This window comes from Mustela lutreola, chromosome 5 (genome assembly GCF_030435805.1).
Source record: "Mustela lutreola isolate mMusLut2 chromosome 5, mMusLut2.pri, whole genome shotgun sequence".
Lineage (NCBI taxonomy): Eukaryota > Metazoa > Chordata > Mammalia > Carnivora > Mustelidae > Mustela > Mustela lutreola.
The window spans coordinates 46,038,104-46,051,172 of NC_081294.1; the positions used below are offsets into that span (position 1 = coordinate 46,038,104).

At 45.0% G+C, this 13,069-nt stretch overlaps 1 protein-coding gene across 1 annotated transcript in view; it reads left to right on the plus strand.

The window, feature by feature from the left end:
- Nucleotides 1-546: 546 nt before the first annotated feature.
- LARP1 (La ribonucleoprotein 1, translational regulator) overlaps nucleotides 547-13,069 on the plus strand; it is an 88,974-nt gene continuing 76,451 nt past the window's right edge. The window contains exon 1 of the mRNA XM_059174116.1: nucleotides 547-817. The gene's annotated coding sequence lies outside the window, so the exon portion shown is untranslated. The remainder of the gene's footprint in view (nucleotides 818-13,069) is intronic.

A 13,069-nucleotide genomic window follows, 5' to 3' on the forward strand; every position in this document is an offset into this window, starting at 1 on the left:
AGAGGGATGTGGTGTGGTCCAGGAGCAGCGTATGGAAAGTCAAAAGCAGGAGACTCACGTTTGGGTCCTCACACCCTCCTACTCGGTCGCCCTTCCTTCCTAGAGCTGCTTGAGCTGGACAAGCCATTTCATATCTCCAAGGACAGTTTCTCCATCGACCGAGAAGACATACGGGTAACTCTGGTCTAGGGTTACTGTGAGCTGGTGAAGCTTGGGGAACTGAATGGCACTAGGCACTTTGCAGGATGTTTGCCCTTTCTTTACCTCCCCAGCGGGTCCTGCGGTGGGGGGCGGGGATAAGGAAGGAAGCCCAGGAAGGAAGGGCTGTCTGTGGAGGAAGGGAGAGCCAGCTCATTGTCACTGTTTGTTTTCTCACCTGAGTCCCCCAGCCCTCCCCTAGCCTTGCTTCTCTCACCTGCTCAGGTAAAGAGGTAGGGGGAGCCTTGCTTAGCCAATGAACTGCAGTCATGCTCTTAAAGGCACCCAGCCACTGGCAGGAAAACCAGCCATGCCACCTGGAGAGCTCCCAGGTGGGGGCCGGAGGCAGCTGTGCCAGCTAGGTGTAATTAAGCCCTCCGTGGCCACGCCGTGACCCCAGGGCCTGGTCATCTGGTGGTGTCCTAGTGGGTGCTGTCTTCAGAGAGGCCACCTTCGCCTTTGCCCAGAGCTGGCCTTCCAGGAGGCTCCCTTGTCTAGCTGCCCTGGCAGACACCCAGGAAGGAAAGACAGCGTGGCCTTGGCAACTGCCCGCCAGGAAGGAGCCCACAGGTGTGAGGGAGAAGCCACTTCCCTGTCGTGACCCCGTGCAGCAACCCCGGTGAGTCCGGACAATCTGGGTTTCTTGATCCTCAGCCCAGCAGGGTTGGGGGTGTGGGGCGGGGGGAGATGTGTCTCCCGAGGGTCAGAAACCTTGGGTGCTGGTTTGGGCCCTGCTGTGTGACCTTGAGCAAATCACTCCAGCTTTCTGAGCCTCATGTTCTCCATCTGGGAGAATGAGAAGCTCAAATTTCCATGTCAGCTTTCTCCTTTTTTTATTTTCCCCTGTCACACCCCCTGTTTTGAAAGATTTTTGTGTTACATAATGTCATTAATTGGGACCCTATACTGGCCGATCTGTTTTCTGGGCAGCAGGAACGCACCGCGGTGATACCGCTGAGCTGATGTAAGTTAAACCAAAAGCAAAGAAATGCAGTGTTTTAGGCTGCCTGTGCGAGCTTATCTAGAGTCAACATTTGCTTTTCATTTGGCCTTTTGAAATACGAGAAATAGGGCAATTTTCAGGGAATGGGGAACCTAGGTGGGAGCCTCTAGATCTGGCTTGTATGGTTTATGAAGGAACCAGGCAGAAATACCGCCTTCATACCCCAGCCCAGCTTTGGTCTCTACAACACGTGGGATGTGTTCTTGAAAGAGGGCTCCTGTGGCCTGAAAATTTCCTATATGGGACTGGACTACTCCTAGGAGATCCCATAGTGGGTTCATCCCCCCTCTGCCTGAGGATGGACAATCCTGGATGGCAGAGCTGAGGTGTCCCTTAGTCCTCTGCTAGGGGTTGGCCAGTGGGGTGATGGAAACAGGTAGGTGTGAGCACAGTATCTAGAGTCCAGGAGCGGAAGGTGGACCCAGCTTGTGCTGAGAATCAGGACACAGGGCTAATCTGCATTGGCTGGCTCTGTAACCTCAGGCAAGTTGCCTAACCTCTTTGAACCTCGGTTTTCCCAGCTGTAAAATGGGGATTGTAATCTTGGCAATGCTTGCCTACCAGGATTATTCTTAGGGCCAAATAAAATAGTGTATTTCATGGAAGCTCAGAGACCACAGATTTTTAAGTGCTTCCCAAACTCAAAGATTGAAAACAAAAACCCCACAGGCATGCATTTTAGAATTGACAAAATAGAGTAATGGATGTTTTATAAAATGTGACCTCCACGATAAAGAAGTATTCCAATTATGATGGGATTGTGGTTGCTTGTTAAGTTCTTTTGCTTTTTTACAATATCATTTATTGGGGCTTTTTTTGAAATACAGACTCATATAAACACAAAGCAGGGGAAAACAGCTCACTGAGTCATGGTATTTTCTAATGACTCCTGGAACTGAACCCCAGGCCGGAAACGTGGCCTTAATGCATGAGGTGGTGTGATATGTGGTTGGAACATGCACTTTGAAGTCAATCTTGAGTTCAAATACAGACTTTCAGACCTACCGGTAACCTTGGGTATAAGTCACTTTTCTCTGCCTCGATGTCTTCTAAATTCTAATATGAGGTGTGAGTGGAGGAATATCAAGAGTGTTGCTGGCTAAGTGGTAGCGATGTTGTTGTTAAGCTGAGGTTCAGCTTAGGACAAGGACTCAGAACACACACATACTTGATCCATTAGAGAGTCCCAGATCGAGAGGGCTCCTGATCCTTGGCGTGTATTGGATAAACTGAGTCAGAGGAAGACATTCGTGTCTGTCTCCCCATCTGTGAAGTACAGCCCCTCATAGTCTGGCCATCATCTGGGGGTGGCAGGAGACTCCTGGAGACATGGATGGGCGGGTCTTTGGAACCAGTCCATTCCCCTGAGTCCCGGGGGCTGTTGTTGCTTCTTGCTTCAAGGGCCCAGACTAGGTTCCAAGGCCCTTCTATTCAGTCATTTGAGCTTCTTTGCCCTGTCCCTTCTCCCACAGCTCCCTGCTGAGCAAATCGGTCTCAGGGAATGCTGTTTCAAGGGTCAGGATGGTACCTCCCTTCCCAGCGAACCTGCAGGAGAATGAGAGGAGTAAGAGCTAGAATAGAAGTTTCCCAGGAACAAGAAAGGCAGCCCCTTTTGCCCAGGCTCTGGGCAGATAGTGTGTGAGAGCCTATATGTGCGTGTGTACTGGTGCATATGAGCTAACAAAATTCAAGCTGAAAAATTCCAATGCTGTGAAGCACCCCAACAGGTCACATTCGGCAACCCTCTGCACTGTATAGGCCTCTCTTCTAAACAACACTAGAGGGTTGTGGCTACACTCCAGGGAAGCCTCCTAAACATCTTTCCTTGGTAACCACACTTGGCATCTCCAAATCCTCCCAAGGGTGTGTGCAGGGTATGTGTGAGCAGGTTTGAGGGCCTTGCGCATCTATGTTAGAGTTCCTTGGGCGCTGAGCTCCAAGACCTTGCAGAAATAAGCTTGAGGTAGATGGGCTGTGGGGTTCATCCAATCACCGTGAAGCCTAGAGGCACTTTGGTGGAGGAGCTACATTTCTTGAGCACCTATGGTGCTCATTTCTTCGATCAAGAAATGAGCACCATTTCTTGATCGAATGACTGGGCTAATTGTTTACAACTCATCACCTCCCTTAATCCATACTCAAGTCCATTCTAGTATTCCCATTTTACAGATGAAAGCTGTGGGGCCCAGAGAGGCTACACATCTTGAGTAAGACTGCTCAGCTAACAAAATGCCAGAACTGTGACTCAGGTCTTTGTACTGCTGAATTCAGAGCCTGGGCTCTCACCTGCTCTCCCAGAAGTTGCAAATCAGGCCAAATTCTAAAGTCCCCGATCCAATCTGTTTGGTCTACTCAGTGTTTTGTTTTGTTTTAACCTCTTAAAATTTAGACACCAACATTTGAGAATGGAGTTGTTTAATTAAAAAAAAAAATCTCAATTCTGACTTCTCTTTAAAATCAGAAGAATGGGGCCCTCTAGGTCCACACCCTCCCATGCCAACCATCAACTTAAACTGATAATCAGCTGCTGCCTCTCAACAGAACACATGACCTCTAATTTGACACAGTTCCCATCATTCCCTACTATCTACCCAGCACACTCTCTCTGCAGAGACCTGGGCCCTGGTCCTAACGCTTGAACTGGCTGTGACCTTAAGTAAGTTATAACACTTGTCTGGGCTTTAGCTGTAACCTAGGCTAGTGAACACTCGGAAATAACTTTCTAACTGGCTTTTTGTGCCATTTGGGAGAGAAACCACGTATCTACAGCACAGCCACTCTTGACCACCTGGCTGTGCGTGATGTCAGGCCCTGTAAATGACACTAGGAGTGGTGGGTGTTATTCACTCTTTGTCATCATCATTCTGCTGCATCACGTGTCTGTTACTTCTTATGACAGGAGACATCTGGAGACAGGTAGGGCCTGGTGGCACTGGTCCTGGTGTGATACCCATTCCCAACACTGCTCAGAGTTCGACTTCCATGTGCCTCTGCTCATCTGTTCTAGGAAGTCTGATTGAGATTTCAACATCCGAGTGTCCTCTTCTGACCCCATTTTTGCTCTAGAGTGTACAAGAGAAAATCTATAGCCCAGCTAAGAATGTTCTCTTTCCTGTCTCTCTCTCTCTCTCTCTCTCTCTCACACACACACACACGTGTCTGAGGGAGAAATAGCCATGCTTGAGAGGTCTGCACTTCTAGCTACTGTCTTACTTGAGTTCCTGGAATCAGGTCTTTAGAGACATGGACAGACTAGTCCAGATGGAAATGTGTAGATGATCTGGTCCAGCAATACCAGATATGATACATTTGCTAATTCCAATCAACTGGTAGAGTATTAAGATGGCTTCTGAAGCTGCCTGTGAACATGGAATGATCGTTTGCTGAGATCTATCAGCAACGTCTACTGTGGGCATGGTAAGGGCTTGTAACCGTACTTAGGAAGGCAATTACACCACCCCGAAAACTGCCTGTGTGAGGGAGGTGACTTGCCCAAAATCACTCAGCAAGGCAAGGAAGGGTCCCATCTGGAAACCGGTCTCTCTTCACCTCGAGGCCACTGTTGCTTCTGCTATATTAGCTCAGAGAAGACAATTGAGACTGGGCAGGGAAATGAGAAATAGGACTTGGACCTACGAGTCCTGGCTCCCTCGGAAGTCTGACTGGGGTCAGGGCTGAGGAATTCAGTTCCGTCCCACTAGACTGAGCCCTGCCATCCTGGCCCGTTGGCTTCTGCTCCACTTCTCGGAGTCCCTTTGCTCCTGCCCCACTTTCCTGTCTCATTTTCCTCGGTCTCAGAGTGTGCACGTTGGAGCATGGGGCCTCCGGGGACCCTGGGTCCTACATGCCCTCTTTTGGCAGAGCCTTCAACAGTTCCCAGCCCCCTCCATTCTGGAAGAGAAGTCCTAGAACAGGGGCTCGTAACCTCCTGATGCCCTGGACTCCTCTGGCAGTCTGTGAAGCCAGAAGGACCCCTTTCCAGACCATTTTTAAATGCACAAAAGAAAATATATAGGCATCAAGAAAAATTTTTAATTGTATGCATAATAATATGTACTTCTTTATTAATAACTTTAAAATGAGATTTGGCAGCAGATATAATAACTATTGTCATTTTCGAGTAATGAGCATAAATGATGTTTTGAAAGATCTATGACAACTATAATACAAAATATCTGATACAAAAATATCTGATTTCTCTTAGTGACAGAGTCACAGGAACGGTCTCTATTAGTGTGGTCACTGCTGACATTTACAATGGAACAAAGTATTTAACTTGAGTTAGAGGTCAGTGAAATAAAGATGGAATGTTTTCCTTCCAAGTTCGGAGAATTCTATTTGTGGATCCAGGTGGAGAATCCCTCACTCTAGGATGCTGAAGTAGGAGCCTCCAGCCCATGGTTTACAAACTGTGGGCCGTGGAACCCTGGGGATTCTGATAGTGTCACGGAGGCTACCAGATGGTGGGGGCAGTCAGGACAACCAGCCAACCAAATAGCCACCTCTGCCTCAGCCTGAGAAGGTTCTTTTTTATTTGAGTTCAGGTTAGTGATCCGTAAGATTCCTTCATTTAAAAAAAGGGGGGGGGGTCACCTGTTTATGTCTGAATGTCAAGAACTTTCATTTGGCTCCAACCACCTCTTCATACGATAAAGAGCAAAGCCTGAGCAGGGGCGTGAAGGTGCTGGAAGAACACTGACCTTTGGCAGCAGGCTTGGGACTGTGGAGTGCAGGGGAGGCAGTGGGAAGCAGCTGGGCAAGGGCAAATTTCCCACCACCTCTGCCTGCCGTCAGTTCAGAGAAGCCATTTTTGTGGTCAAACATGGGGCCAAGAGTCAGGAGACCTGAATTTGACGTTCTAATTGTGCCCCTACCTTACATTTCTCATTAGCAAAACAGACAAGTGTTGGGAGGGCCAAATGAGAAAACATTTCCTTAAGAAAATGTCATAAAGTGCTATTGAAGGGATTTTAATGTGTCTGTCTCTAAGTCTGAGACCGTTTTCTCTACTCTTCCTTAAGGTCTTGTTCCCCATACTGACAGAGCAGATTGTGCCTATGACTCATGGCAGTGTAGCATGTAATGTGTAACTGGCATGTAACATGTAACTGCCATGTAACATATAACTGATTTGTGGTTGAACCACAGATCAGGAGTCACCCAGTCTGCCAGCTGTTCCTCCCCTTTGCTGGTGCTACTGCCATGTCATAGTCTCTGGCCTGCATTCTCAGACAGCCCCCTATCTCTCTCTCTCTCTCTCTGCCCCCACTTCTGCCCCCAAGCACTTAGTAACTATGTCTATGACCTTCTTCTGCTTCAAGGCCCTTGGTGTCTCCTCCCTGAAGACCAGGCCAACTCCAGCCTCCAGAGAGTCATAGCCCAGGTTCTTCAGGATCTACCTCCAGCCTCCCCCCATTCCCCCAGCACCCCTCCTTCCTCTTGCTGGGAGGCTGTTATGCTCCTGCCACTGGAGTCTTCTCTGCCTTTTCCATCTGATTCTCCCAAAGCCTGGGAGCTGTGGGAAGAAGAGAAGGTCCAGGAAACTAGGAGTGTTTCTCTCCCAGAGGCTGATTGGGAGGGCGGGAAGAAGCTGAACATGCACAGGGCTCAGGGGAGTTCTGTTGATGGGGGCCGGGGATAGGTGTGGCTCTGCCCTCTGTCAGGACCAGGCAGGGGTTAATTTCAGAGACCAGCCAGTAACGTGCTGGGAGAGCTGCAAGCACCAGCATAGTCGGAGAGAGTCTACTATTTGCTACACTTATCTGAACCAAAGGCAGGAACCAGGTTACCAGGAAAAGAATACTGCTGAGTGATGGGGAATTCACAGAATACCTGACTCATAGAATGTCAGAGCCAAAAGGGACCAGGTAGATCTTTCCTCTAGTCTAATTCTTTTCTGCTCCAGACGGAAAAGTAAGGCCCAGAGAAGGGTAATGGCTTGCCCAAAGTCACATGAGTTTGAGGCAGAGCCGGGACTGGAGCTGACATCTGATTTTCTTCCCAATCTTTATGTTCTGGGCTCTGGCCTCTGGACTCCTACTAGAAGACTGAGTAACTGATCCAGGACTGATTTACCAACAATGGGTTAATGTGTCACTTTTGGGCACTGCAGTGTTGGCTCTTATGTGGGGTTGTCAACTTCTTAGTGCCGAGGGCCCCAGACAGGTTATAATTATGCTGAAATATAGAGCCCTCAGGTCTCGAGTGGCCAGGTGGAGCCTAGGGCAGCCAAAGCCCCCAAATCTGATGAGACAGTCACCTGCAGACCTCTAATAGCCTCATTAGCATAGCCTAGGTGGTATCCAAATGTTATCATGTACTGCAATAGGGAAAGTTGAAAAATAATGCCTTAACCCTAGAGTAGGAGAAATTTTAGGGGTGCTGTGGGCAAAGGTGGGGAAAAGGAGAATCTGAAAACACAGGTTCTATCCTGGCAGTACAGAGTGGATTAAAGCATGGTTTCTTCCCCTTTAAAAATATAACATAAATGTTAGAAGAGCAAGGGTTCTATATTTCCAATAATTCTGTAATTCCAATAATTACAAATAATTCTGTATTTCCAATATCTTATTAAAGACCAACCCTTACACTGAGAATTGTTAAATGAGCTGAACAAAATAAGTGTGTGTGTTTGTGTGTGTGTGCATGTGTGTATGTATATTAGCATTAGAGAGCTACCAAAGCAACAAGGACCTGAGGGTTCAAGATTCCAGAGAGAAAAATGCAGAGAGGTATAGTCCATATTCAGGGGCCACTTTGCCCTTCAAGGCATATGCTGTTTCTCAAGAGATGACTAAGAAGCTAAGCAGAAGCTGAACATCTGAAGGCATTGTAAAGCTAAGATATAAAAAGTGGATTTCAGTGTCCACCAAGTAGGAGTGTCCCTAGTAAACACCAAGGCTTTCAAATGGAACCCCTGAAGGATTCTACCCTAGGATAAGAGACAAATCAGAAATAGACGAACCCCACAAAATTGGAGACAAGCATATAATCAATTCAGTCCCTTACACGACTTCTAAGACTCTTGCTTGCCAAAAAGTAAAAATTTCTCTGAAGGAAGATAAAATTTTCCTACAATATTTTTCACATATAATATCTAGCATTCAATAAAAAATTTTCAAAAAATTTTAGTAGGCAAACCACATGGCCAAAAACCAGAAGAAAAAATAGACGATAGAAATAGGTCAACAGAAGATCCAAATACTGGCATTATAAGATATGGACCTTTTTTTTTTTTTTTTTTTAAGATGTGAACTTTAAAATGTGATTTATGTAATCAAGAAATTAATTGACAGTATGGAGAATTTCATCAGAGAACTGGAATCTACCAAGGAAGAGTCAAATAAAATTTGATCAAGTGAAAATTCTAAGCCTAAAATACAACTGAAATTAAGAAGTCACTAGATGGATATAACAGTACAGTATCTTAAGCATAGCTGAAGATCAACTTAGTGAACTGAAAGAGGTCAGTAGAAAGTACCCAGACTACAGCACATATAATAAAGAAGAGAGTCGTATGGAACGTGGTGAAAATGTCTAATTATGTATGATTGAAGTCCCAAGGGAGAGTGGGAACAAAGCAGGTACGGGGATAGAAAAAAGGAAAAGGAGGGAAGGGAGAAGAGAAGGGAAGAGAGACTCAGAGAAATGAAGTGATACTGGAGGCAATATTTTATGATAGTAATTTTCCAAACCTGATGAAAGACATCAAGCCACAGATTTAAGAATCACTTTAAACCGCACACAGAATAAATAAAGAGAAAACTAAACTAGGGTCTATTATGGTATAACTGCTGAAAACCAAAGATAAGGGGAAATCTTGAAGGCAGCAATAATGAAACTGAGAGGTTCTTACCAGAAATAATAAAAGCCAGAAGGCAATGGAACAGCATCTCCAAAAGTGGTGAATGAGAACAGATACTATGTGAGCATAGGTTAATGGTTCTCACGTTTTATTATGGGTATGAATCACCTGGGCTGGAGTGGGAGGAGAGAAGGAGTGTTAAAATTTTAGACTCCCAAATCCTACCCCAGATGTTTGGATTTAGAGGTTCTAGAGCAGAGTCAAGGAATAGACTTTCAAAGAGTGTTCTGCTGTCTCTAATGCTGTTGGACTGTGGTAGACTGATTGCAATGATGGCTGCAACATTCCCACCATTCCTGTGCCCATGCACATTTGCAATGTGACTTTGCCATTTTTCTAATCAAGAGATAGGATCTATTTTTCCTCCTTTTAAATCTGGGCTTGCTCTGTGGCTTATTTTGACTGATAGATATCACTTAACCTGATGTTATGGGACTTATGAGCCTTGGCCTCAAGAAGTCTTACATATTCAGCATTCACCTTTTGGGATACAGCTGCCATGGTTAAAAAAAAAAAAAAAATCAAGACTATTATGCTGGAGACATTTGGAGAAAAAGGCATAGTCAATAGCCAGACAGATAAGTGAGGCATGGGTCCAACCAGGAGAGAGAAACTGTGTAGTATGTCAAATAGGAAAAGTTTAAAGAATTGTTCATTGTAAAGGAGGTTGATATAACAAGGGACTGACTAACAAGAAGTCAAGAGAATTCTAAAGAATTCAAGAACAGCAAATACAAGGGGCAGCTAGTATCTCTAGAGGTATGTAGAACACCCAAAGAAGAGCTTCCCCTGCCGCCCCCAGGGCTGAGATCCAGCTCTTATCACAGAGGATGTGACTGTGGCCTCTAAATGGCAGAGAGGTCCCTGTGGTACCATGCCAGGCGATCCCCTGGAAGTTGCTGGAATTGTGTCCTCTCATGTTCCAGGAAAGCCATTCATAGGGAAGTATCTCTCCAGAGACCTTGCTACAAAATCACTGAAGAGAGATTCCTGGGGAAGCTGTTGGCTGCCAGATGCTGCTGGTCCCTGTCCCCTGCCAGAGCCTGATGCTGGAGAAGCCACACACTGCAGGAGCTAGGCATGGGGACCCACAAACACCCCAGGAGGCTGATGAGATGGCACATGAAAACCAGGAAGCAAAACACTTTCTTACTTAAATGTCTCCCCAGCTCCCTCTACCGATAAGAGGGAGGCATCCTGCTAGCTGCCAAAGAAAACAAATTTAGAAAGGGCCCAGATTAATTTTCCTGGAGCAGGCAAAAAGGGTAAACAGCACAGGCTGTCTTGGGCTAGCTAGCCCCAGTCTATCTGACTACAGTCGTTTGAGTGACCTTAGAGGAGACAGCACTGTCTGGCTAAGCCCAGCCCATACTGTCAACTTTAAGAATTCTGAGCAAATAAATGTCATTGTTTTTAAGCCCTAAGTTTTAGGGTCTTCTGTTTACGGCAAAATGTTGTAATACCAATGTTGCAAGCAAGCTGGACTGCTTCTTGCAATCTTGCACTCTTGCAACTTTCTCTGTGCTATTTACTCTGCCTGAAGTGATATCCTTGGCCTTCTTTACCTGATGGATGTATTTACCTGGGCTTGCTCTAATTAGTTGGTGTTTTAATTGACTTGTAGAACATATGTAGAAAAGCACATAACCAGAAATGTATAGCATGATACATTTCACCAAGTGTTTATATGGTCTTACCTACAGTCATATACCTACCCCCACGGTCCCTTCCAGTCACTAGCCATGCCCCCAAATGTAAACAGTGTCCTGACATCTGTTTTTAATTTATATTCAATTAGGCCACTTATAGTACTTCATTAGTTTCAGATGCAATGTCCAATTACTATTAGTTGCGTGTAACACCCAGGGCTCGTCACATTGGGTTGTTCTGACATCTTACAATCTGACATCTGATGTCTTAACCATATCATGGTTACTTTTGCCTGGTTTTGCACTTTATATCACCAGATTGTAAGGTATGTTCTTTTTTGTGCCTGGCTTCTTTTGCTCAACGATATATCTGTGAGATGCATCTGTGTTGCTAGGTGTAGCTATCGTTTATTTTCATCACTGTATACTTTTTGATTAGGGAAGTATAGCACAATTTATATATCTATGCTATTGATGGATATTCAGGTTGTTTCCAATTTGGGGCTGTTTTGAAAAGTGCTGCTTCCATATGCCTTTGGGTGAACATAGGTATGTACATATTTGGTTATTCTTAGAATTAACATTGGTTATTCTTAGAATTAATGGGTTATGGAGCACTCTCATAGTATATTAAAAGTTTAAAATCAAGGAGTACCAAGGTGACTCAGTCAGTTAAGCATCTGACTCATGATCTCATCTCACATCTTAATCTCAGGGTTGTGGGTTCAAAGCTCCATATTGGGCTCCATGCTCCACTAAAACAAACAAAAAAACAAACAAAACTTTATAAAAATCAAAATATGAAATGACACACATAGATTAACAACCATGATAAAGGAGGGGGAAAAACCCAAATATCTATGCGTGGAGTAAAAAGATACTAGAAGAGAAAAATAAAACAAAATGTTGACATACCTTTTGGATGAAGGAACTAGAAATGATTTTACCTCTCAATAGTCTGTCTTTTCAAATAATTGTGAAATGACCATATATTATTTTTTAGTTGAATAATAATTTAGGCCTTTGATCTCCAAAGTCTTACTCAAATGCCATCTCCTTCCAAGTAGCCTCACCATGGCCAGATCACTGTAGCCGGCCACTGTCTTACTTCATTTTTGTAGTCTGGAGCAAAAACACCTTGCACCTAGAGAAGGTGCTCTCAAAATATCTGACCCTTTGCCTACAGTCATAGAAATTTCAGCAACAGCTCACATTTCTCAATAGAGCACCCAGATTTCCAGTAAGAGAGGCAAGGATATGAATCCAGACGACGGTCTCCATTTTCAACTTGAAAACACCCAACACAAAAATTTAAAGGGATAGGTTGCCTGCCTTGGCAAATCACTGGTAGGGGCATTCTAAACAGCTCAGCCAGGAAAGAGGAATCTAGTGCAAAACATATGATCTACCAAGTATATTCTGAACAGAGCAAAAAAGCAGGGGTGGAGATTAAGAAAAAAGCAAAAGTTTGGAAACGGGGGCACCTAAGTGGCTCAGTTTGTTAAGCATCTGCCTTCGGCTCTGGTCATGATCCCAGAGTCCTAGAATTGAGCCCCACATCAGGCTTCCTGCTCTGTGAGAGCCTGCTTCCCCTTCTCCCTGCCACTTCCCCTGCTTGTACACTCTGTGTGTGAAATAAATAAATACTAAAAAAAAAAAAAAAAAGAATTTGGAAACCTCAGCTTTTTATTACCAGCAGTGTAACTTTGAGCAAGTTAATTTACCTCTCTGAACTCCAGTCCCCTCTCTGTCACATGGGAAGGATGGGAATGGACCAATTTCCAGGACGGCAAATAGGATTTGAGTCTGATTAGGTGGGGGTAGCTGCTGAGACTGCTATGTTGAGAAAGATTCTGAGATTAAGTCCAGGCTTAGTGAGAAAGAGTGCTGTGATTGATTAAATTCCATCATAAGCAGGGAATCTGAAATTGATTTTATGTTTATTACATATTTATTTGTCTTTTTTAAATAAACTGATTATCAAGATCCTTTCCAGCCTTAAGTTCAACTCTTCCGAGTTTAGATCTATTTAGGTGTCTAGTGGTATCATATTCATCCCACAGGGAATTCTCCTAATTACAAAGGCAAAGGAATTTTAGTTATCTTCTAAAACTCTAAAACTATAGTCTTTAGGGTGCCTGGATGGCTCAGTCAGTTAAGCATCTGACTGTTGATTTGGGCTCAGGTCATGATCTCAGGGTAGTGAGATTGAGCCCCATGTCGGGGTGGAGCCATTTTAAGATGCTTTCTCTCCTGGGGGTGCCTGGGTGGCTCAGTGGGTTAAACTTCTGCCTTCAGCTCAGGTCATGATCAGGTCATGATCTCAGGGACCATTGGGCTCTCTGCTCAGCGGGA